Source organism: Pinus tabuliformis, chromosome X (genome assembly GCF_031772625.1).
Source record: "Pinus tabuliformis cultivar Carrire ecotype Pingquan chromosome X, CPIR1, whole genome shotgun sequence".
In the NCBI taxonomy this organism is placed as follows: Eukaryota; Viridiplantae; Streptophyta; class Pinopsida; order Pinales; family Pinaceae; genus Pinus; species Pinus tabuliformis.
The window spans coordinates 536,083,491-536,111,192 of record NC_142308.1 but is presented as its reverse complement, the minus strand read 5'-3'; positions in this window follow the sequence as shown (position 1 = coordinate 536,111,192).

Here is a 27,702-nt window from a genome sequence, read left to right as displayed (position 1 = left end):
TCCTGGCTTCTTCTATCCAGTGTTTGTACCAGGCTTCTCAATGTAAGGACCCTCTTTATCAGCAGGATGATTTCAGTTCTATTGGGGATTCCTATTGCTGCCAGCTGAGGACCTGTACGATTATTGAGAACGTTGATCATTCTATTGGCTATCTCAGGCATATTGCCTAGAGATGCCCTTGCCCTTTGGACTTCCCTGTGTGCCTTGGCTATGAGCTCCATTTTCTCATGAATTATCTCTATATACTGCCATTGATCTGTTATGGATTGGCCAATGTTGGCCCATAAGACTTTTTTTATTTAAGTCACCACTTTGTCAAGGGTGAGCTCTTTCTCCAGATCCTTTATCTTCTCCTTGAGAGCCTTTATTTCCCTTCCCTTTTCAGCTACACTTTGTTTGGATTTGTCATATTTTTCATTTAGCTTAGCTAAATTCTCCTTGGCCTCATTTATCTCTACCATTTGGGCTTCCAGGGCTTGAATTTCATTCATCAGCTTCTGCATGTCAAGGCTTGGAGCCTACTTTGATGTTGTTGCTGGTGTTGATGTTGATGGAGCTGTCTCAACTGTTTGCACTGTAGGAGGAGTGACAATTTGAGGGTGTTCCTCAAGGTTGATTACTTGTGGAGGGGGCTGAACTGTTTGGCCTCCTTCTTTCTGCTGTAGGGCTACCTGCAATGCAGCCTCTGTTTCTATTAATTTTTCTTCAGTTTGCACCAACTGTTTGTGCAGTGTTACCAGCAGTGTTGCTGTATCCTGGTCCTTCCTTTGCTGGGCAATCTCCTCTGTTTGAGGGTGAAGAGTTGTTGGGACCTTTATCATCTTCCTTAGAGCTACAATGTCTGCATCTCTTGTCTTTAGCAGTGCCTGCATAGCTTTGGGATCCTTTGGGTCATGCCCAAGCTCTATGATTATATCCTCCAGAGACGTTATCCTGTTGTCTTTAGCCTGAGAGGATGCCTTTTCTAACTCCAATTGTGCAGTGGTATTATTCAGACAATTCTGAAATCTATAATTTGTCAATGTATTATCTGCTAGGGTAGCATACACCATCTCACCCGTCTGTTTATGCAATTCAATTTGATCCATTGGGTGGATTTCCTTGGACAAGATTTCCAAGTTTGTTCTTATATAATCAGCTGCAGACTGTGGCTGCAGCGCTATGGGCTTGAAATGGCTCATTATCATTTTGCCCTCTTGCACATCATATGAAGACATCAACCTCTGCTGGTTTGTAGGAGCCATTTTCAACAAGTGGTTGTATAGCTGTAACCTCAATGGCTCATTTCTAGTCTTGATGTCTATGAATTGTTTCTTTATGCTAGACTCACACTTTCTTTGTTTCCCTGAGGAGCTGACCTCTCCTCCAAATGTTCTTTGTTGCTCTTGCTGTAATGAGCTAGCTGATACCTCTGTGCTGGGGGGACCCATCTGCGTTTGACCGAAAGGCATCTCCTCCTCTAAGAAAGGATCGAGCCTTTGTCTCTTTTCCCCTTGCTATGATGTTGCGGTGCTAAAGGGTGTCTATTCCTCTCTATCTCTCTTCTTACCCCTCTCTTCATTTATAGGGGTTTGGAGCACTGAAGTCTCCACTGTAACATTCTGCACTGAGGCCTCCTTTTCTTGCGTTTTCTCATCATTAGGACCAAGAGCCTCTGCCATTTCTTCCTGCTGTTCAGGATGATTTTCAGGCTGTTGATCTTGGGCTGATTGCTGCTCTTCAGGGGCCTCCTGTTGTTCTGTTTCCTTGCCTTTATCCTTTGCTGAAGTTTCTGCTGTGATTTGGGCTTGGACTGTCTTTTGTGGAGCTGTAGATGATGAGGCAGATGCTCCCACTTGAGTGCCTGGAAGAGAAAATACCTGTGAACAAAGCTCCAAGTCAGCCAACTTTTGGAGATTTCTTATTCCTCTTTGAGCTAGTTCTTATTGTGTTGTAGCTTCTTCTAAGGTGCCTTCCCTCCATTCTAGTTGATTTGCATATTTTTCTATGTGAGGCAACCTTACGTGACCATAACTGCCCAGCCTATATCTGATCCTTCTTAAGCTTATGAAATGAGTTGGGTCGTATGGTTTCCAAAGGAAACTGGTTTGTAAGCCAAGGCTTTCTAGCATTCCATCTGCCTCTTGCCAACCTTCCTCCCTTTTATTGTAAATGAAGTGGCCTAATTGATTTCTAACTTTAAGCTGTGATTTCTTGCCCCTGCTTGAGAAATGGAGCACATCAGCATTCCCAAATTGCCTGAAGTACTCGAGGGCAAACAATCTCATAGGCACATATCTGGGCAATCTGTATGGGGGCAACTCACACCCATATATTCTAATAACTATATGGTTTTGGTAAAAATACCAATCCCCAATGCTGTATACTTTGGACAACTGAAGAATCCTCTGCATCTCATCAGTCAGTCTTGGAGGAGGTGAGCTCATAAGCAGAGACATGGCTGGGTGGATGAAGAGGTCTATAAACTCACAATAAGTGTATGGGGAATAAGATCTACAGTGGAAAGCAAAGGAACAATAGACCACTGACCTGGGATTGCCTTGTGCATCCACTCTTCTCAAAGGGAAAGGAAATTTCTCATGCTGATAGTATAGGATTAAATGGTAGATATAGGAGGTGTATCTGAACAGCCTTTCTCTCGCCAAGTTTATCAATTGCTCATGTATTTTATTGGAGATGTAAGTGGAATAGTCATAACAGATTGGGGGCTTATCACGGGAAAACATGACCATCATCACCAGCACAATTTCATCAACAAATTCTATTGAATTATAGCCCAGTATGGGACTAATCATATCTGCAAGGTCTCTGCCCAATTGATTCAGGTATACATGAGAAATGGGAGGGTACTTCATGGTATTAGAGGTTGAATCAATGAACAATTAGTTTATCTTAGTGATTTGAGCATCTGTCAGTTTAGCTCCTTGTTTTATCAGATCCAATAGTGACAAAGGGACTAATTTCTTATCAGTCTTGAAGTTCAGCATCTCTCTGATGGCTTCAGGGGTGACATAAAAAACAACTCAGCCTGAAGGGTCAAGCACAACCCTTTGAGTGGGGTCATAGCAGTCAGCACATTGGTGGATTAGGTCAGGGAACTGGTTGACCTGAGGGAGCTTGAAGATGGGGAGGAAAGAGTCCCAAATTCCTAATATATCCATTCCACTATCATGCTTGAGTTTCAATTCATTTAGCAAGTGAATGTGATACTTGCTATGCATCAGCATTTCCTCTGATATTTGGTAATCTTGATCTGCTAATGGTTTCCACTCCAACTCTCTCTGGGGGGAATTCAATGGAGCAACATTCAGGGCAACAGGTGCTACTGGTGTATTAATGTTTTACAAGTGAATTTGGCTTGAATTTCGACTGTTTCTGGAAGAAATACCGTCCTGCGCGGTAGGTTAGGTAATTTGCTGAATTACAGCCCGTTTCAGAGCAACAGGGGTGTAATTGGGCACAATTGGCCGGTTAGAAAGTGATGAAATTGGTTTTAAGGCGTAGCAGGCCTATTTCTCTAGGGAAAATGGTCAATTTTTAATGGTTTCTTAACAATGCAGGACGAAACAGAGTGCGCAGTCGGAGAATTGGTAAATACCTGGTGTTATAACGATGGAGGAGCTTGGTTGCAGTCAAACACTGAGTGGCAGCAGCTCTGGAATGGTCTTGGTAGGTTGGCGGCAGCAAAGGACGTAAAAATGCATGCAGGAGGCAGAGCAGAAAAACATATGAAAATGCGCAAAAACGGCAAAATTCGGCCAAATATGGACTTTTGGGTGTTGGCGCGAAAATTTGGATGACGCCATCATGATGTCATCAGGTGGGGTCAAGGTCGGGTGACGTCAGCATGATGTCATCGGTTGACGTGGCGGTCTGTGAGTGGTCCACGGGGACTGCGTAGGTGGAGTGACAGCTCGGAGTGATGGCGGGCGATGGTGCTGACGCGGCGGTGAAGTAGCGTGACGTTGGCATGACAAGACAGCTGAAAACAGGGAGTGGTAAGCGGTATGATATCGCACCGCTCTTCATACGGAAGCGGGATTGTCAGAAGGCAACCCGATAAGATTTGGGGGCGACGCGTGGCAGAGGCCTGACGTCACCCTCTGACAAATTTCGCGAGGTAACGGCAGTACATCGGGGCCGCTTCGAAATTGATAAGGGTCGTCGGATGGGAAAGCCCAGATTCGACGGCTGGCGGGAGGGCAAGTTGTCAGGGCGATACGACAGCGAGCGGGAATATTTTAATATATTCTTTGAAATGCACGCCCGGGTGGAACTTTGGGTTTTGGCGGATTTGCGGGTTTTTCCAATGTTTTTTGTGGAAAGGCGCATGTGGCAACAAAACTTTGGATAAGGCAGAAAAAATGGTTTTTTAGTGTATTTTGCAATAGCGCGAGTTAGGAGTAATAGTGGGTTTTTACAAGGCCTTTTGCACATGAAGTGGGTAAATGGTTTCAAAGAGTTGTGGAGTGAAAAAGGGGTAGGTCTTAGGTTATTAAACTGACCAGAGGTGAATTTAATCCCTGTTTTTTTTTTGGGCATATGGCTATAATTGCCAGGTGGAGGGAATATTTATACATTGCTTGGGGTTTATACGCCATAGTGTTTATAATATTAGGGGAAAAGGGAACGTAGGGGATTTAGATAATAAGAAGTTAGGAGTTAATATGAGTGGAAGAGGTGGATAAGGGGGAAAAACCACTAAGTTATATGAAATCAACTTAGTTTAGGAAGTAGATCAAAATGAAAAGAATTTTACACAAGAAATGTGGCTTTTAAAGAACCAAGAACCAACATAAGACCTTGACTTCTTCCATGAACATAGGTAGCATTGGGATGTTAGCAATGAGTATAATGGGGGGTAATCAGGGAGTTAGACATGCCTCATTGTACTGTTGCAAAACTGCTGAATAAGAGACCTGCACTGGCACCATGTTTTTCCTTTGCTTGAGCCAGTGACAAAGGAATCATACTTCTGCAACCCCATCTACCAACCCATCTACTGACTAGCATTTTTTGTTACTCCAAGGAGGGTTCACTTAGACTTGCAAACCCTTATGTGCCTTTTCTTTTCCTTTGGCTTTTTCTTTTGATTTTCTATCTACAACTAACCTTATTACTTCCAAGGCCCCAGATTAAGTAGTTGGGAACCTTAATTCTCTACCTAACTACTAGCCTGCCAAGATAAAACAGTTTGGACAGGCTTCTTTCTCTATTCTAATGACGAGAAATTGAAACATGACATGATCCAGATTAGGCTGTTTGACCATCCATCCAAAATTCAGTCAACATCAAGCTATGTACACATATTGCATTCTCTTGGAAATATGGGATCTTTGCATCACCAAAGCAGAGCATATTTGGAACTTCTTTTTCCAATCATGAAATATGAAACCTATTGGTATAGCTATCTAACAGCATGAATAAAGGAAGTTATCTTAACCTAGACCTTACTTTATATGGTAATTATTTTATGATTATGCTGATGTTTATATATGTATGCATGTATGTATGTATGTCATTGTTTGACATCATCATGATTGTTTTATGATAATTATTATATATGTAGGCATGTATATATATACTTTACTATTTGACAAGGTTGTTATGGATCATTCTTGTGGAGGAATGATTGCTTATACAACCGAATGACATGAAGAAGTTTGTGGTCTTATGAGGAATCAATTGAGACAGATAGTCATGATAAATATACAAGGTCAATATCATATGGTTATGCATCAATATTACGTGATTAATTATGTCTATTTTTTGACAAGTAATGTGGAAGGATACATAAGTGAAATTAAAGTAGTGTGATATGCAACATGCTGGGACAAGCATGGATAAGATACTGGAAGCGAGGTTGCTTGGCACAGATAGTGTGCTTTTGGATGTGAAGTACTATTGTTGTGCATATGTTTTACATGTTGCATATAGGATGTTGTGCGCATGAGGTGTTATGTATACATAGCATGTGCACATGTTGTTTATTCAATGTTTTGTACAAGATGGCACAAATAGTGTTCTGTGAATATTTTATGTGCAGTGCTAGGTATAGATGGTGTTATGTACATGATGGATATGAGGGCTTATATGCATATGGTGGTGTGCACTTATTGGATATGTAGTTTTGTGTACAAATGATTATATCCACATGCTGGATATATAGTGCTATGTACATATGGTGTTCTATGCATGTTGTACATATGGTTCTGAGTTCATATGGTGTTATGTATATATGGTGTTGTGTGCATGATTGTACAAGTGGTGTTGAGAGTATGTGGTGTCTTTTACGTGTTGTACATATGGTTCTATGTGTATGTGGTGTTCTATACATGTCGTGCATGTGAAACTATGTGCATGTGGTGTTGTGCACATGTCGTGCACATGATGTTGTGTACATGTATTATTGCATACATGTTGTGTAGTGGTGCTGTGTAGATATGGCGTTGTGTACATGTTTTGAAGGTGGTGTTGTGTACATGTGATGAAGTGCACACGTTGTGAAGGTGGTTTGATTATATAGGTGGTATTGTGTACATGTGGTACCTATGGCACTTGTGTAGATGCATGTATTGCATGGGGTCACATGATGTGTGTAGCTATATGTGTGTGATGCACACTCTTTGTATGTGCACATGGATGAGGAGAAGGCACTGGGTTTTTTTCCAGTGTGGGAACTAACCCGAAGTGCATATTGAATAAGACAAAGGTAGAAGCTAAGGATTGATGAAAGGATAAGTATAAACATTTTGTTTCAGTTTTATTATGCATCTGATTTATGATTATGGTATATGATGATTATATGTGATCTATGATTCTGGTTTATGATGGTTACATGAGATATATGATGTTGGTCTATGATGGTTTTGTTTTGATCTAACTGAATGTGATATATTTGTACATGTTTATTTGGTCAAGTATTCTAGTTTGACATGTTGTTACAGGAAGTGAAAAAGATTACAAGTGTACCTTATTGAAAAAATACCAATGAAGTACAATTTGAGGATTATTTCAATTTATTGAATCTAATGGAAGTTATGTGCTTGGGACAGGAATGAATTAACATGCCCAATTGAGTGGCTAAAACCGACTGCAAGAATTGGCAGCAACAACAAAAGGACTGGAACATCTAGTAGTATGTTGGCAAAAACCTTCAGGATTAGGGCCATTGTGGGACACTAGTACCCAGTAGCATTCATTAATTTCCAGGAGCATTATATGACTAGTAAGATGGTTTTGAGGAAATTATCTGCATTGGCTTTGTATCTTCTCATGCGAGGAATCCTTGAAAAGGGATGGATCACCTGCGATAAGGGATTCTAGGGAACTTGGAATGTGAGTGACTGCATGAAAGGAGGTGACCTAATTTCCTGAGGGACTGTGTAGGAAATAAGGGAAGGTCGTGGAGTCATTATAATTTCTAGATGGAAGCAGATGCACATTAGGAGTGTGCCCTAGAACAATGAACCAATAACTGTTGACTGAGAGGACAAGTAGCATAGGATTGTTGTGTTGGACACTGGATGCAGCTTGAATATGAAAGTGGGTTCTAGACTTCTTGGGAAGTAGGTGAACCATGTTATTACTTTAAGGGTGGAGGTGTGATCCTATGGATTCCCTTGTTGATTGATACAGGCATTGTATCCCTTTATTTTCTCATTTATAAATTGTGCTTATGTGTATATGTGGCTATTATCAATATTGTAATGAATTTTGTTATAAAGCAACTATATGTGGTATGGTTGTTATCTAGTCATGTTGTCAGGATGTTTACTTTTGAGCAAGTCATTCATTCTAAATACTGCAAGCATATAACTTATAAAGCTACTTGAGTAGTATGTTTGCTTTTCAACAGTTTTGTTGAGGCCTTGGTGTGGTTTAACACCAAGGATGGTGTTCCCCAAGGGGGAGCATCCTGTAACAGCCCCGGTGAGAATTATTTTAATAATGTAAATAAAGGTAAAATAAGACCACAAGGAAGGGACATGCATTCTAAGATGAATGTTGGGAAAATATATCCTAGTGGGCATCAATGGATGTGTGTTTTGGCTAAGGAAAGTTTTCAAAGGCTAAAGAAAAGACATTAAAAGGAAAAAATGACTTGATGGTAGATTTATTTATGAAAATAATGAAAATTAGCAGAAAAGGAAGTTAAAAGTTCACAAGTTGCATGTGAGGACGAAAATGAAGAAATTAGAGGCCTCAATGATATAAAATCTTATGAGGATTAGTTGGTAGGTTTCTCAATGTTGACCTTTTGTCAGTTCAAGTTTGGACCTCTTTCATTATCCTCTCTCTCTCTCTCTCTCTCATTCTTGGTCACTTAGAGTTTCCTTGAAGCACTTTAGTTTGGATAAAAGGAAAGGGAAAGCAAGAAAAAGAAAGGAAAAGAAAGAAAGGAGCAAGGAAAGGAAAGCAAGATGAATCATCTTCCGCATAAACACTTGTAGGTAACCATTTGCATGTGTGATTTCTTATCTGGTTTGAACATGCATGGATTTTCATGTTGGTGTATGGTTCTCTTACTATTAGCGGCTTTCAGCATAGCCTAGAAGTTTTTAGGATGCCATGGTATTTTGGGATGTTTATATCCTTTTTTGATCTTTGGTTTGATAGATGGATTTCAGAATCCTAGGTGGAGGTGGTCTCAAGTTCCATTCCAAAAGGCTTAGGAATCCCTTGACTGGTTTTGGTGGGATACATAGTAAGTCCCAAGGGAGAAGTATTAGTTTAGGGCCTAGTGATCTGGTTTTGGATTATGGTAAAGCCTGAGAGACTGGTATTGGTTTATAGTCTAGTGATCCGGTTCGGATTTTGGTAAAGCCTGAGTGACAAGGAGATGGAAATTCACTCAAGGATAGTGATGGATTCCAAATGGCATTCAAAATTCTATCCACTTGTGATTGGAGCATCAATTTTCCTATTATCAAGGTTTGGTGCGGGTGGAGGTAGTTTAACCTCTGAATTCCTTAGTTTCTTCCTGGATTGTTTATTCTATGAGATCCAACGTTCATGCTTGAAATATGGAAAGGGTGTGACTCGATGAAAGATAGATTTGGTTAAGCCATCTCTATGGTTGGGTGGTATGTGGAGGTCCCGAACCTAGTCGAATTTGTCTATGATTAATAAAATCCAAGTTCTCTTATTTTTACATTGCTTTATATGTGGATTTAACGACTACCATATATCTGATATTTATATGGTTTTATGTTGGTTATAAACATTGTTGAATTATTAGTTTATGTCATGGTTATTTCATATATTTACTTGTAATTGTTAAATTGATAGATGCAAGACCTAATTGATGGTGTAGTAGCTCAATGGAGAAGGAGGTGATCCTATTGGTTATGTTTCATAAGTTGTTTCAGTTGTTTATGATTTTTCTTGTATCCTAGACCTGTAGATTGTTGGCATTATGATACATGTATTGTCCTTGATGGCAACTCACTTAGATGATAGTTCACAAAGCAACATGTTAACTTAGAAATCAAACTCCAGAGATTGAAGAAAGAGAGTGGTTTAAGAAGTATGTGTTGGTTCAATTTGTCCAAGCATCATATAGACATGGGTTAATAGAACAAAAGGACTATATAAGTATACATACACTCCCACAGGAGGAAAAGCGCATACATGTTGGAAAATAAAGGTTTTGGTTCGAGGTATTTGGTCGAAGGTATTTTGGTCTGAGGTATTGGTCTAAGGTATTTGGTCTGAGGTATTGACCCTAGGTATTTGGTCCAAGGTATTGGTACTATGTGGTTTTCGTCCAACATATTGACAAAGGATCTAACTATATAAGGAGGAAAAGATCATTAGGCTAAGGTGTGCAAGTAATGAATATCTTATGAAGAGTGAGATGAAAAGAAAATATGAAGGTTATGGGCTTCTGATGCTTTGCTTGATCTAAGCTAAGGATGAACCTATGTGGTTGATGATGGATGATGGATCACAATCATAAGCCCTGAAATTAATTATAATTATGTGGTTTGATCATGGATAGTCTAGATCTGAATATTGACGCATGTTTTGTTCTGTAAATGTTATGATCTAGGTATGACTGAAGTGTTGAATAGCTATAAAGTTTTTAAGCTAGTATTTGCAGATCTGTACGTTGGTTCGCTTTGATAAAAGTGCTTATACACATTGGCTCATCACATCCAAGTAGAATATACATTATGAAATATGATATTGGATGTTGCAGTTGGTTATGGTTGTTGATGAAGAATTCTCGGTTCTGCTCTGTATTCTAGTGACTCTGTTTTGGTGACAGTGTTCTGAATCTTCAGACTGATTGATTGTGATTTCCTTCAACGATTATGCGTTTTCAGTGATTTGTTGTATTGCAGTGGTGATTGATTTTGAGCTTCAATGTTATTGATGGGTCTAGTATCAAAATTGGATGAAACAAGGCCTTTAGATTGTGGTGTTGTCTTCCAGGAGTATCCAGTCTGAAAATTTGTGAAACATGGTCCCTAGAGGAAGAGAGAAGGTCATAGCCTTATGTAGGCCGACGCTTACGTACTGGTAAACATATCGGCTGGTACAAGAGACGGAGAGTTGGAGTTCCCTTCCAGTAGTAGCTAGGAAACTTGTGAAGTTTGGAGCCTTCTATAGGTTGGCTCCTACTTACTAGTAAATGGATCAACTAGTACAAGAGCCAGGGGGTTTCCACCTTAAATCTTAGTTTTCATGTGTGTTGCTTGTGTGTGATGGTTTATTTTGTTATTAATGCACATGGTTACAATTTATATGGTTAATTAAGTACTGATGCACTAATTAAAGATCAACATAAGGTGAATTAACTGACTTGTAAGCTTGTTGGATATACACTGGTTTCTTTAAATACAATTGCTTGTGCACGCGAGTTACCTTCATGAAAGTAGTGTATATAAATATAAGTATGAAATGAAAATTTATTGAGTTTACTAATATTGATTCACCCCCCCCCCTTAGTATTATTTCCAACAATTGGTATCGGAGCTAGTCCTTTGGCAAAAGCTTAATCTCTTGAAGGAGACTCGTAGAAGTAATGTGGAAGAAACTGAAGAAGAACGCACCTCAAAAGAAGAAGACATCTCAAAGGAAAAGTGACAACAGGAGAGACAATTGGCCATTAGGTGGAAGAAAGTATTCAGATTCAGAATCACCTCAGATTGAAGATGAACAAGCAAAAGAAGTATCAGGTACAAACCTTTGGTCTTCTAGTGATACTTTCCTTTGGTCATGCAATATTGAAGATATTGGAAGTGATCATGAAATAAACATAGAGGCAGAAGTTAAAAGACTCGCAGATGAAATCAAAGATCAACAAGATCTATTTAACAGAAGGGAGTGTGCCTTCAAATAAGAAGTTACTAGTTTAAAAGCTCAGATGGGGGAAGGAAACAAGATAAGAAAGAAGTACAAGGAAAAAGAAGATCAATGTGAAAAGCTACAGGATGAAGTGTCATCATTAAGAAATGAAGTAAATGGAAAGAGTATGACAATCGAGAGACTTAAAGATAGATCCAGTTACTGTGTAAGTATTGAAGCTAAGATCCTCTCTCTAAAAGAAGATATTGAAAATAAGTAGAATGAAGAACTACCTCAAGTAGATGAAGAACAAGAAAATGAGATTCTTACATTAAGGCATCAATTGGAAGAAGGAAGAAAGGCTGAAGAAATCTTGAGGAAGTAGTATATGGAAAAGGAAGAGCAATACCAGGTTGAGGAAAATATCTTAAAAGGTAAATTTTAAGAAAAGGATAAACTGTTACGATTTCAAGGCATTACTAAGATTCTGGATAATATTCTTAGTAGTCAAAGGTCTCCTACCATCAAAACTAGTCTTGGCTTTCATGAAGCTGTTGAACGTGAATCTAGCTCATAAGATGAGGCAAGGAACTCTAATGTGAAATCTAAAATGCTCAACAAGGAGATGAGAGGTCAACCCCATCAAAAACCAAGGAAAGAAATTCTTCAAAGAAAATCATTTACTCCTAACTGTGGAAGTGATAGTCGGTTATTTCCTCTGATGAATAACGTTAAATGATTTATATGTCATAATTTTGGACATGTTGCAGCAAGATGCAGAAGTAGAATGGTTCAAGACCATCACATAGAAAGATCATCAATTTCCAAGTATTTTAAGGGATATTGTTTTTCTTGCAATATGTTTGTTCACAAAGCCATTGACTGCTATAGAAGGGATATGAAACATGTAATATGTTATGCATGACAAGTTTAGACATATAGATAAGGAATGAAGGAGAAAATTTTTGGAACCATACCAAAAGGACAAAACATAATCACACTCGAAGATATGGAAGAAGAAGGAAGTACAGTTAGAAAAATGTGGCATAGCACAGTGTACAGACATAACAGACTCAGAGGGAGCTAAAAGTGTGAAACTTTAGTGTTCTAAATGTCATACGCAAGTTTCATGAAGACAAGTCATGTATATATGTGAGTTCGAAGCCGCACAGACATGTATATGTTGGTTTGAGGAGAAAGCAGTGGGACAAACTCAGGAAAAGGGGTCTGATATGGTTCAGTCAATTATCTGCTATGTTTGATGATGGTTACAATCTGCTGATGATATGTGGAAATGTGTTGGTGCTCATAAGTTGTTAAAAATTTGATGTATATCTAATTGATGGTAATTCCTAGATGATTGTTACTAATATTTACAATGATCATATCCGACAATGAACATTTGGCACAAGTTCAGGGGGAGCATATGCTTCTAATAATGCATTGTTGGCATTATGTTAGAAGATCTTGGTACATGAAGATGCTTATATTGCTTGATCCACATCTTTGTTTTGATTCAGGTGACTCTTTTGATGATGGACATATATAGGTTGTTCATATTGATGCTATTGGAATATGCTGATGGTGTAGTTCATATATGATAGTTGTTGATGACTATCATGGTCTCGTTTATATTATTGCTACTTGTTATAAATGTCATGTATATTATTTGACATGAAGGTCATGAAAATACGTAATTTATAACCCCACTATGGATGGGAAGGATGATGTAATAATTTCTATTTCAGTCATATATAAAAATTTGGTATATCTCCACTTGGTTGGGTGGATGAGTCAAAATTGGTGTATCCCCACTTGGTTAGGAGATTGATGTATGTATGAGTCATTGGTGATATGAAGGTCATACTCAGTTGAGTTCTAGAGTCATGTTCTTCTTTTGAAAAATATTTTTTGCAGTCTTTGCATGTGCTGAGGGGTAGCATGGATGGTTTAGTGCATCTCAAAATGTACAAATGGGGAGCTTAATTAGAGAATTTATCATGTACTCATGGGGAGCATGGAAAACATAATGTATATCAAAGGGGGACAATATTTTGGTCCACCCTTTTCCCTTGATGTCAAAGGGGGAGAGTGTCTTGGTGTTGTTGTTGCCATCAAGTCAAAAGGGGGAGATTGTTGGCATTATGATACGGGTGTTTTCCTTGATGACAACTCACTCAGATGACAGTCCGTAGTGCAGCATGTTAACTTATAGATCAAACTCCAGAGATTGAAGAAAGAGAGTGGTTTAATAAGTATATGCAAGTTCACCTTGCGCAAGCAGGATATCCACGAGGGTTAACAGAACAAAAGGAGAGTATACATATACATACACTCACAGAGGAGGAAAATAACATACTTCATTGGAAAACCAAGGTTTTGATCCAAGGTATTTTGGTCCAAGGAATTGGTCAACGGTATTTGGTCCGAGGTATTGACCCTAGGTATTTGGTCCAACGTATTGGTCCTAAGTGGTTTTGGTCGGAGGTATTAACATAGGATCTAACTATATAAGGAAGAAAATATCATTAGGCCAATGTGTGCAAGTAATGAATATCTTATGAAGAGTGAGATCAAAAGAAAATATGCAGGTTATGGGCTTTTGATGCTTTTCTTGATCTGAACTAAGGATGCACATATGTCGTTGATGATGGATGATGGATCACGATCATAAGACCTGAAATGAATTATCATTATGTGGCCTGATCAGGGTTAGTCTATATTTGAATACCGACACATGTTTTACTCTGTAAATGTTATGATCTAGGTATGACTAAAGTCTGGAATAGCTGTAAAGTTTTTAAGTTAGTATTTCCAGATTTGTAGGTTGGTTGGCTTTGATAAAAGCATGTATACACGCTGGTTCATCACATCCAAGTAGCATATACATTATGAAATATGATATTTGAAGTTGCAGTTGGTTATGGTCGTTGATGCAGAATTTTGGGTTCTCCTCTATGTTCTTGTGACTGTGTTTTGGTGGCAATGTTTTGAGTCTTCATATTGATTAATTGTTATTTGCTTCAGTCATGATGGGTTTTTAGTCATTTATTATATTGCAATGGTGATTGATTTTGAAATTTAGTGTTGTTGATGTTTCCAGTATGAAAATTGGAGGAAGCGGGGCCTTTATATTGTAGTGTTGTGTTCCAGGAGTATCTAGTCTTAAAATTTATGAAACGTAGTGCCTCGAGGAAGAGAGAATATGGTAGCCATATGTAGGTCGGTGCCTACGTATTGGTAAACATATCAACCAGTATAAGAGCCAGGGGGTTAGAGCTCCCTTCCACTAGAAGCTGGAAAACGAGTGAAGTTTGGAGCCTTCTCTAGGCTAGCACCTACGTACTAGTAAATGGAATAGCCAGTACAAGAGCTAGGGGGTTGGAGATCCCTTCTAATAGTAGCTAGAAAATGAGTGAAGGTTGGAGCCTTCTGTAGCTCAATACCTACATATTAGTAAACGGATTGGCTAGTATAAGAGCTAGGGTGCTGTAGCTCCTTTCTAGTAGTAGCTGGATAATGAGAGAATGTTGTAGCCTTCTACAGGTGGGTGCCTGTGTACCAGTATGAGTGTACACAAGTACAAGATTGTAAACAGGTTTTTCTTATATTAAAAGAAGACAACAGCAGGTGGTTTTTGTACCACATTGGGTTTCCACCTTAAATCTTGGTGTTCATGTGTGTTGCTTCTGTGTGATGGTTTATTATATTATTGCTAGACATGGTTATTGTTAATATGGTTAATGAAGTACTCATGCACTGATTAAAGATCAACATATGGTGAATTAACTGAATCATAAGTTTATTGGATATACAATGGTTTCTTTAAAGACAGTTGCATGTACACGTGAGTTACCTTCATCAAAGTAGCGTATATAAATTTGAGTATGAAACGCAAAGTTATTGAGTTGACTAATACTGAGTCAACCCCCCTCTTCTAAGTATTATTTCCAACAGGTTATATTGATGCCAAGTGTTTGACAAAGTGTTAGTGCCGATTGGGGATGCTCAAGCTTAGTCTTGAGGGTTATTTTTGATTGATAAGCATAGTTATCATGTTTTTAATGAATTATGGAAGTTACGACAAGTTCTGGGTAGAGGCCATGATTTTGGGCTAAAATAGTGGCATAATTCCCGAGGTCACTCTCACAAAACTAACAATTTTGTTATATATTCGCTGGAAGCTAGGCTTGTGAGAGTGACTTTGGGTTTCTAGTTCCTCCCTTTCCCATAGCATGAGAGCGATTATGGCCTAAGAGCTACAAAATAATAGTGTGTCCCAGGGACAGGCTATATGAGTGGCTGACTTGTCTCCCGAGGGTTTTGTACATGATGTTGGATGGTTGTATGTGATGTTCCATCGATTCCACTTCCTTAAGGTGACATAGTAGGCTGAATCTGATTGTAATGGCATCACTCCTCATGTTTACCCAGGTTGCCATGGTTTCTTTGGGTAGACCTAGGAGGCGGTGTTAGAGACATATATACCATTCACACAATTTTCATTTTGTTCATTGCATTCCAACAACTTTCAAAAGGAAGAATTATTAATGGGTCTGACTTAATTAATTATTCTTGAGGTGGCATTCGGGGAGGAATATTTGGTATAATACCTTGGTGTAATATCTTGTTGGAACAAGAATGAGAATATATAGATGACTTGATGTTTATAACTAACTTCAAGTGGACATAGAGAGTATGGTGGGTGGTTGACCATTTTCCCACATTAAAAGCGACTTTAACTAGTTATTTAATTGAATTAAAATAGGGGAAAATAATTAATTGAAAGAAAAATGGTCAAAAGTGACTTAGTGAAATAAAATAAAATAAAAGTCACTTAGATTGAGTAAAAAAGGAGTTTCTATACTAATCTTAAATAATCAAAATAAGATTCTTTTAGAGACTTGAAGATCAATCTAAGGAGTCTATAAAAGGAGGATGAGGAGACATTTGGGACATCCTTGAGTTGAGTATTTTTCTTCTTGTGGAGAGGTTTGTGGAACCGAGAGTTCCCAACTTTAGCAGTAGCCCTAGGATGGAAACCTTTGGGTGATTTCAGTGAGAGTGGGTGAGAATAATTCTCTCCCCTTGGTGAATTCATTCAGAATTCACAAGAGTGCTTATTGCTTGCAGTTTCATTTGAGAGGCTAGGTCTAGTGCTACAACAAATATATTTTTATGGTAGACCTAGTTTGCAGTAGTTGTTCAAGATTCTCAACTATTTCCACCTATTTCATATTTCCATGTTAGGTCCCTATAATACTAGTGACTACCCCATTACTATTGTAGTTGTTTCCCTTATTAATATTATTGTTCCCCTATTGTCCCCATATTATTATTACTGTGCCCCATATAATCCCCCTATTGTTATTTTTGTGCCTTTATATTATTATTGTTAGGTTGGCTTGTTTATATTGTGACCCCTTAGACTCCTATATATAGAAAGGAGGTTTTTTCATTTGTATCATAAAATAATTATTCATTTATGTAATGTAAAGGAGGCTGCCCCCTCGAAGAGGCTAAATTCTAAGGTGTTCAGCTATCTTTTCTATCTTTTTGTGAGCTGGTTTCATAACATTTCGTATTAAAGCTTTGGATTCTAGGGTTTTGCTACTCCAAACAAGTCATTGCGGAATTTTTGCTATAACACATTTTCTATGATTTTTCAGACACTACAAAAAAACCCATTTGGGTTGAAATCATTCTCAACCTCATATCCAAATTTTAGAGCTTTTGGTGCTATATTGGTGAAGATATGATACGAGGAAGTTGGCGTTTTTGTAGACTCCCAAATTACATTCGAAATAGGTGACGTGGGGAAAATACTCATAACTTTTGTTTTGAGCATCAGATTGAAATTTTGTAAGAAGTTATAGAAAGAATATGAAAAGTGCTTTCTTGTGTATATCTTTCATATCCTAAGGTCAAAACAATGAAACGTGGCACTTGATACAAGTTTGCTCTTCTAAAAAGGTATATAGTCAGGTCACCTTGGGATATTGTGCATAACTCTTTCTTAGAGAATCTAAATTCAATCAGACTGGTAGAATTGGAAAGAGGACTTAGAGGACTAATGCAGATCGCAATTTTAGAACTGGAAGATCCAAAATTACAGAGATACATCATATGCAATATTGAGCTCCTACAAAGTTAAAAAAGGTGTATAGATTTTTTAACTTTTTGCATAAGCTTGGTTTGAAAAATTAGTTTGAATAAATTCAAAGGGGATAGTGAAGCATTATTATTGGTAACTGATGCCCCGAGGAAAGAAAATGCAAACACCTAGTAAGCAACCTAAAAGCTCTAGCATGATTCCTGAAGATGAAGAAGAAATGCAACATGATATATCAAAATTATGAGACCAAGTGCAACAAATGTCACTCGCACAAAAAGTAATAGAATCTAAGATGGATGGTTTAAAGAAAGATGTAGAATCTAAGATGAATGAGATGGAAGCTAAGATGGATGATTTGAAGATATATTTGAAGACATATTTGAAGACAGCCAAGGAAGATTTGGAGACAGGCATGGAATATTTGAAGACAGATTTGGAGATACATTTGACAAAGTTTCTACAAGAAATTCTTACTAATGGTGAAAGGGTAGTGAAGGAAACTCATGATGAGAACAAAATAAAGGTTAATAATGATTTCATAGACTCTAACATTGGATCAAAGAACCACCATATTCGAAAAATCGATATGAGGAAGTTTGATGGCAAGGATCCCACAACATGGATACTACATATGGAGTAATTTTTCGATCTCCATAATGTGTAGAACACACAAAAGGTACATATTGCAACTTTATATTTGGAGCCAAATCAGTTTGTATGGTATCGATAGCTTTGCTCTCGTAAACAAATTGTCACTTGGGCAATTTTTATGCACAACTTTGTGCATTATCACATCCATTTAAAGCCAGTACAGTTTCTACTGCATTTATGGAAACAATTCAAAAGCTACATGCAAACCCAAATATTATTGTAAGTGACAGAGATCCCATTTTCACTGGAAATTTTTGGACAGAATTATTTTCTTGTCTTGCTACTCAGTTAGCTCATAGATCATCTAATCATCCTCAATCTGATGGGAAAACTAAGATAGTAAACAAATGTTTGGAAGGATATATTTGTTGCTTTGTATCTAATAAACAGACACAATGGGTCAAATGGTTTCCTCTGGCTGAATGGTGGTATAACACTTCCTATCATACTGTAACAAAAATGACCCCATTTATGGCACTTTATCGATATCAGCCACCATCCATCACATCATATTTAAGAGAAAATTCTAATGTTCAAGTAGTGGAAAATCACATCGAGCATCAATAAAAAGTTCTCCAAGACTTAAACGATAACCTCATGTTGGCGCAAAATAGAATGAAACATCACGCATATCAACATCGCAGCGAAAGAAGTTTTGATGTAGGTGACTGGGTATTCCTGTGGCTACAACCATATAAACAAATTTCCCTTAAGAAAGCTAAGAAGAATAATAAATTATCACCAAAGTATTATGGTTTGTACAAGGCATTGCAAAAGATTGGTACTATGGCATGCAAATTGGAGCTTCCTGCAGCTTCTCGAGTGCACCCGGTTTTCCATGTTTCATGTTTAAACAAGGTTATAGGTGACAAGCTCCTAGTTCAAATAATATTTCTAGAACTTGAGAAGGAAGGAAAAATTATATTGGAACCGGAAGTAGTCACAGAAAAAAGAACTTGACCGCTACGAAATCGATCAATTTCGGAGTATCTCATCAAGTGGAAGAATTGATCCGCTGAAGATTCCACATGGGAGGATGAGAATTTTATACAGAAGCATCCAGAACTACTCAACCGTTGAGGACAACACTTTTTTTGAAGGAGAGGGGCATGTTAGGTCCCTATAATACTAGTGATTACCCCATTACTATTGTAGTTGTATCCCTTATTAATATTGTTGTGCCCTTATTGTCCCCATATTGTTATTATTGGGCCCCATAGAATCCCTCTATTGTTATTTTTGTGCCTTTATATTATTATTGTTAGGTCGGCTTGGTTATATTATGACCCCTTAGACTCCTATATGTAGAAAGGAGGTTTTGTCATTTGTATCATCAAAGAATTGTTCATTTATATAATATAAAAGAGGTTTCCCCCTCGAAGAGGCTGAATTCTAAGGCATTCATCTATCTTTTCAATCTTTAAGTGAGCTAGTTTCATAACATTCCATGTACTCCTATTTATCGTTAATATAATGAAACTGAGATTAACTATATTTTTCTTGTGTTCGACAGTTCTAGTTATTTACAATGCCACAAAAAATTCATGAACTTGTCATAGTATCAATACTATTTATTTTCTAGGCTCTATTGTAGATTAAAAATATTGCTAGCAAAAAATACTGTAAATTTATGGTGTTTTATGCATGTACTTTCTGCTCTGATTTTGTTGTGACGAAATCACCATTATTTTAGCCAAATATTCCCGAAGGGATATTACACTACCATCTTTCTCCTATTCACTTATGAATATTATTGATCATAACATTAACCAAAGTAGTTTATGGCGAAAGTTAGGTAGATAGCTACTTTGCTAGATCTCTACCACTCAAATATTTTTCTGGAAATGACTCTTTGATAGACCCTAATTGTGACGAAGCCATAGGGGTACTAAAAAAAGAATGCAATGGATTCTCGTGGGAAATGATCTAAAGGTGGTAAGTGATGTCGAAGATATCAGAGGAGGATGAATACTTTGATATAACTTTGTAGCCATATTGCTAATCTGCTCATTGGACATTGCTAGCTCTAATGTCTAAGAGGGTTGTACCAGCCTGTTGTTCAACATATTGGAATGAATTATAGGGCTCAGAACCCTTATCGAAGAATGATGGTGGAGATTTAGGCCACAAATGGGAGGTTTTCATAAGTAAGAATAAACCAAATGAAAAGTGCAACACTTGACACGAGGACACAAATGAACTTGAGGATAATGGGATATCCAAATGTTAATTCCTTCTAAGGGGCCAGAGGAGTAATCTATGAGCTATTCTTCAAAGGGATGTGTACAGGAGAAAATGTAAACCACATAAAGAGGAAAGCCATAAACCCTCACTTAGAAAAACCACAACTCTTATATTATATTTACAATCAAGGTTTTAAACAAACTATTTTAATATCAAAATTTCATTTTAGAAATATCTGATATAAGAATATCACTTATGAAATCCAAATCCATTATGAAACAAATTTAAATTATCTTTTTATTGGTTATATAACAAATTGAATTTCCTTTATATTATTGATAGGGATGGACATATTTGAATAATTAAGGGTAGACTAAGTGGTTGAGATGGGTTGTTAACTCCCTCAGCACCCATGTTCAATTCCTTGAAATGACATACTTGCGTTGTATTAGTTAGGCTGAAGGATCTCAAGGAGTAGGCAATGCCATTGTGGTCAATTCGGTCATTACTGTTTCAAAATAAATAAATTGAATCAATTTTATATTATTAAAATCCAAGCAATATAAGATTGTGGAGGACAATTATATTAAGGTATTTCTAGTATAAACGTTGACGATTTAAAGTTCAATGGTTTTCTTTCTCATTAATCATTAATTTTACATTATTGAAATGTATTAATAACATTAAAATAATTTTAAAATAATAATAATAATACAGTAGATATCAAATGTTTTATTTTATTAATAATTATTAATTTAATAAAATATAAATAAAAAATAAAATTTATTAATTATATTTATTAAATATTATAAATATAAACAAATTTTTTAAATATTGTAATTTATTAATTATCACAAGATAAATAATAAATACATTTTTTTTTTCTCGTAAATTAATGATATAATTTCATGTAACAATGTGATTTCTTGTTCTTTAAAATGCATTTTTGAATGCATAAATGGATTAACCTTTTGAGAAAGCCTAGATAACTGTAAATTTATAACTTAAACAACTTAAACTTATTATTTTTAAAAATCTATACTATATTCTGGCAAAATTCACTCTAGAAATGACAAAAAAAAAGAGTGATTTTATCTTGTAGACTTTTGTGATCCATATTGGGAATAATAATGTCTTTCAAATTAATCCAAGATTAATTTGAATGACATTATTAGTCATTTTAGTTAGACAATCTTAGAGAATAATAAGAAATATTTAACTTAAAAACTAATAATATGATCAAAATAATTTAAAATTTAATGCTATTTCTTAAAAATAATTTATAATTATGAAAATTATTGATATTTCTAAATATCTCTTTTCTTAATGTGGACCGGCTACACCACCTATCCTTAGAGGCAAAAGAGAAGAGTAATTAGAAAAGTGTGCCAATGGAATTATATAAGTGCCAGGAAAAAAAATTAAAAAATTCCTTGATCAAAAATGGTAAAAGTTAAAGAAATCAATAAAAAAAAGTTAATGGAGAAAAAATAATTAAAAATATTTTCAAAAAATTAAATATTTCAGAAATCAGAATTTTGTGATTAGTATTGAAAATGATGACTCTTAGAGATTAATCATAATAGTGATTTAGGGGGCCAATCTTTGGAACCCTCAATAACATTCACTCAGAAACCAAAAAAAAAAAAAAAAAATTTAATAAATTCGAGAGAGTGAACTCCAATAAATAAATGAAAACTAAAAACTAAAAAAATAAATTATAAATATAATTCAAATAATTATTGAAGTAGGGAAAATCAATAAAATAAGCCATGATTATAGGGAAGAAAATACATATTATTGAAGTGGGAGAAATCAATGAAAAAGGACATGATTATGAGGAAAATCGAGGTATACCGTTTTGGTGAAATCATCTTTAATAGCAACCGTTTTCTTTCACATAATCCACGACCGGATTGCTTCTTAGAAATCCTGAATTAAAATAATGAAATGTTATCAAATTATTTAGTCAAATCAAGATGTAGATGATGAAAGTCAAAAACTTCCATTAAACGAAACCTCTGTAAAGCTACTTTTCCCAACTGCGGTTTGATGCCAACAAGTTCATCTCCATCTAGGCTGGAAATATGGTATAAATTTAATGAACTAAATCCCTTCAAGCTTAACCACATTAAAGTTGCACTTACAAAATGAGAAATCATTTTTCAAGAATCAAGAAATAAAGAGGAAAATATGTTTGTCAATGCCAATTAACAGCTACAGGGCTAAAAAAAAAATTAGTTTGATGGTGAACTCCAACTTAGTTAATGCATTTTCCTTCAACGGACCTAGATTAGAATACCCGTTATGCCTATGTCTGATGACATAGTTTGTGGAACTTTAATGTGATTTGTAATTATTCAACTCTTGAGATAAAGGCCACAGGGAAAATATTATATATAGGTATTTGAATAATGTATATTTAAGTGTGTAGTAATAAATAAAATATTTTCTATTTGAAGTTTGATAATGTTAAAGAGTTAATTTTACTGTGCAATATGATGTGTCATGTTTCAAAATCTATCATAAAATAAGAATTAAATAAAAATCTAAATAAATATAAAAATTAAAAAAATTAAATAATTATACAAAACTTTTAATTAATGTAGGTTGATAAAAAAAATTACACCTGAAGAAATTGGATCCTTCTCACCTCATGTTAAATTTAGATCTGTATTTAAAATGGATATGTATTAATAAATAAATAATTTCTATTTTAAGTTTGATAATGTAAAATTTGCACTTGAAGAAATTGGATATCTAGAGTCTCATATTAGATCTGTATTTAAAATGGATTTGTATTAATAAATAAAATGTTTTCTATTTTAAGTTTGATAATGCCAAAGGGTTGAGAGGCTTCTACAACCAAGTTTGAGGGGATGTTTAAGTTTGTAAGTACATAAAAAGGGAAAATCAAAATTATGTTCTAAATTAAAAAACAATGTCTTCTTTAGTTAGAAAAAATTAATATGATTTAAAGTAACTGGAATAAAAGAAATGTGTGAATGAGATTTTTAAATCTTATACTTATAAAAAATATTTCATCTAGAAATTTAAATAAACTATTTGAAGATCTATTTGAAGATCTATGTTAACTAATTTATGTCGATATCAACATCATATATATCTATATATAGAAAAAAATTATGTTTTTATGATTAATAATTTTGTTTTGTCTTATACATACTCTTCATGTATATCTATATGTAGAAAAAATGGTTAAATTATTTATTTGGTCTTATATATACTATATACTCTATTTAGCATTCAAAAATACAATTTAAATAACGAAAAATAACACATTGTATTTTCCACTCTAAAAAAATTTGCATGTGAAGAAATTTGATCCCTCTCGACTCATGTTAGATTAGTAATTTATATCCAAATTTTGCACGTGAAGGAATTTAATCCCTCTGGTCTCATGTTAGATCAGTAGTTAAAATATATATATTTTCATATAAACAACACTATAATGATGTTATGAATTATTAGTAACTCTCTGGAATAATACTAATATAAAATTCGAAGTCTTGTTGAATTGGTTACCCAGGAAATAAAAAAATTATTCCTTTAGAGGCCATCAAAGCCTACATGACAAAGTTATAAAATATTGGTAATCCTTGGAAAATTTTTGTCTATGGATAACAAAAACATAACTTCTTAGGCTAGAGGATGATGTCATAAAACCATGCTTCAGTGTTATAATAACTAGGCATAGTTCTTTGGAAAATGGAACTACAGGTTTTTTAAAAGAGAACACTATGAGTAAATAACCAAAGAAGCATAGATGAAAAAACAAAACATTAGGAGTAAATAACCAAAGAAACATAGATGAAATCATAAGGGAGGGAAAAAAAGAAAAATGTAGGAATTCTTCCAAATAATGGTTAGAGGGTTACATCCTCAAAGAAAAGTATGTATTAGGGTTTCAGAAACATATAATGGTAGTATTGTTAATATTAAGCTATTATTATATATTTTTATTAAAAAATAAAAAATTAATTAATTAATTAATTTTCAAAAGTCAAGTATAACTATTGACGAAATCATTTTTTATCCTTTAACACTCTTTTTTATTAATTATTCTTTTGAACGTTGGATATGATAATTGCATCTTTGAGATGTATTTTAGCAACCTATTGATCTTGCTCCTCAACCTGCTAAGGTGATGAAGCTAGATTGACGTTCGAAACGAGTCGACCAATAATTCTTAATGTGACTTTCCAAAAGATCTTAATGATTATATCATGAATCACAGAAGCATCCAATCTCATAACATATAATGAATTAAATCCCTAATCTTGGTATATAGAGGGTTCACAAAGAAAGAATATAAGTTAAAGTTTCTTATGTATTTGAGGACGTTTCATCCAGGATTGTCTCATACTGTAAACTAAGTAAGTAAATTCAAACATCAAACTTGTGCTAAGTAGAAACCTTAGGAAAAACGAAGGAATTGTTGGCCTTGGCTTTAATAGAAAGGAACTCAATCTTAAACTAACACAACTAGGAATGAGTTCTTGACAAGGAACGAAAACTTAGAAATGTGTAAAGTAGTGACTCATTGTTGATTTGAGTAGCTCATAAAACTATGAAAGGGTTCCAAAAAATACCTGATAACAAATATAATCACCAACAATTAATCATTCTAAAAGTCGAAGGACAAACTAAATAAATAGTTTGCAACAAAACAAATTGTAGTTCATAACCTTTGTCTTACCATTATGGCACTGACTATCGATGGATAGCAAGAAGACCAATGGTTGGACAACTTTCAAAAGTAATGGGTCTTTCATCTTGCATTAAAACAACACCAATTCCATTTCTAGAGGCATCACATTCCACAATAAAGGTTTTTGTGAAATCCGGTGTAGCTAAGACCAATGCTTGGCACATTACCTCTTTAGGATGTTCAAAGGCCTTTACTTCTTCTGGAGTCCACGAAAATGCATCTTTATTCAATAATGTTATTAGAGGTGCTGCTATTCTCCCATAATTCTTAACAAGCTTGCGATAATACCCTATCAACGCGAGAAATCCTCAGAGATGCTTTATGGATGTGCGGATTTTCCATTCCTCAATGGCTTTAATTTTGCTAAGGTCTACCTTAACTCCTGCATGAGATACAATATGACCCAGATATTCCACCTCTTGTACTCCAAAGAAACATTTGGATCTTTTTGCATATAATTATTTCTCCTCCAATAGTTGTAGCACCTTGTCAACATGTTCAACATGATCCTTCCAAGACTTGCTGTAGATTAGTATATCAACAAAAAATACTAAAACAAATTTTCTAAGGAAGGGTTTGAAAATGGAATTCATCAAACCTTGAAATGTGTTGGACACCTAATCCTAAATGGTTAGTGTGGAAGTTGAATGGACAAAGCAGTCTAAGAGACCTTCGGATCTGAAACACAAGAGTCACATAATGTACTATAAATGTATATCTCATGTTAATAAAAAATGTATTGCATGTTTTATCTTTCATATCTCTTGTGTTGTCCATGTGTATTTAACATGGTATCAGAGTTGGTATGTTCATAACCATCTCAATATTGTGTAAACCACTTGTTTTTGTGGCCTGTGTAAACCAACGCTTCTATGTCTTAATGAGTTTTTTATGGTTCATCTCTGCAAATTAGTTGGAAGTCGTTGAACTCGTATATGTTTGGAAGTTTTTATGGTATATAAAAATCATTAAGTGGCGTATTGTGTTGAGAGTGGAACTGTATACAGTGCATGTTTCCTGTGCATTAAAAACTGAAACTTGAAGGGGTTGTATTCCTTTATTTGGGCTGGCATGCATTATGTCATAAATAATTAGTTCTGAAATTTCTGTCAGAAGTGTTTCAACGCTGATGCGCTACTGTGTTATAACGCCTCTGTTGATTCCTTTGCCTCCCAACGCTCCATGTAACTGCTCTCTGCCATAAAAAAGAAAAATTGTGCCCTCTTCTCTGCTCTGCTATAATATCTTCCTTGTATAATACCTTCTGGACGTTGCCAGAGGCGTTGGAGGAATTGTCAGAGGCAAACAGAAGAATCCTAATCCCTGCGCATGCGCTGCTCTGTCCTGTCAGATAACAATTCACGCCTTTGAAACAGTTTATCGGCCAACCCATGATTGACATATACAAATTCCCGCAACAACTCCTTGGTTCATATGCGTTGGTTGAATGCTACTAATATGCTGGTCAAAGCATTCAGGTGGACTGGTTAAGCATTTCTTCTTGCGTCCGGTCGGTTCCCTTTATGGGACTGGTTAAGAAGTTGTTACATGACGGTTACATTGTGAGCTGCAATAAAATGGCAATTTGAATGATCGTGAATTTCCTCAGGACAATAATTATTGCAAACCTTGGTGCATTGAGTGTTTGTAACGCCCCTTACTTGCTCATCCCAACGTGGCTTGTTTAGCATTCTTGTCAAGTAAAAACTCAAATCCATCACCGAGTCCAGATGTTCCTGCAGTTTAACGACTTTTGCAATTTCCTGCTGAATGGACTGAATGTAATCTGCTTCTGAAATCTTGTTTGATTTGTATTCATGGCGAACTCTGCGAAGTTCTACTGTCTGAGGAAAGGACCCAATTGTGGTCGTTGGAAGAATTAGGAGGTTCAACTTTTTTTTCTGCTCATCTAAACGAGAAACGACAGGTGTAGCTCACCTGTGATTAGAGCCTTTTAGCGCTTCAGCAGCTTGTTTACAAGCACAACGAGTGCAGCTCTGGCTTCCACGCAGGTTAAATACGGGCCGTTTCCGTTCGCATTTTCAGTGAGATTCTCGCTTGAATATACATATGTAGGAGTGATTGGTTTAGAAGAAGAATTACCTGATAGTTGAAAGAGTCTCTCCAGGGCGGACAAATCTATATGTAGCTTAGAGAGTTCGTATGCGACACTGTAAATCGCTTCTGCAGACAAAGCCAAGCCCTTGCTGCCAACGACAACGGTCGCCATTAATGAAAAAATAGAACCCCGTCTTTCGAAGTTGCCCGGACTGGAAATTGTGACGATCAATGACAAACTAACCCTTCGATACAAGTTTCGATCCTTCGCTATTAAATGGATTGTTGTTAGGTTGACTGAAAGAATCGATGCCCAAAGAAAAATCAATACAGATTTTAATTAGCACTCCTTTGATTGCTAAGCATTCAACCAGTTAACGACTTCAGGTTGCCTTTCTGTATATTTAAACAATTCTGCTTTGCAATAGCGTGGAAGTGTTTTGAAAGGATTTTGTAAAACTGTGATGGTTATATATCCATGTAGATAGAAGTCCAACCACAGGTCCGAGGTTCTAAAGATGAGTTCTGGAGGGCTGTAAGACTCCCAAGCAAGTTTGGCCATTCTTGCAACTGCGAGCACCCAGACAAGTGAAGATCTTGGAGGTTCATAAGATTACCGAACGACTCAGGCAGCGTTAGCGACTTCCCACCTACGTACATTCTCAAA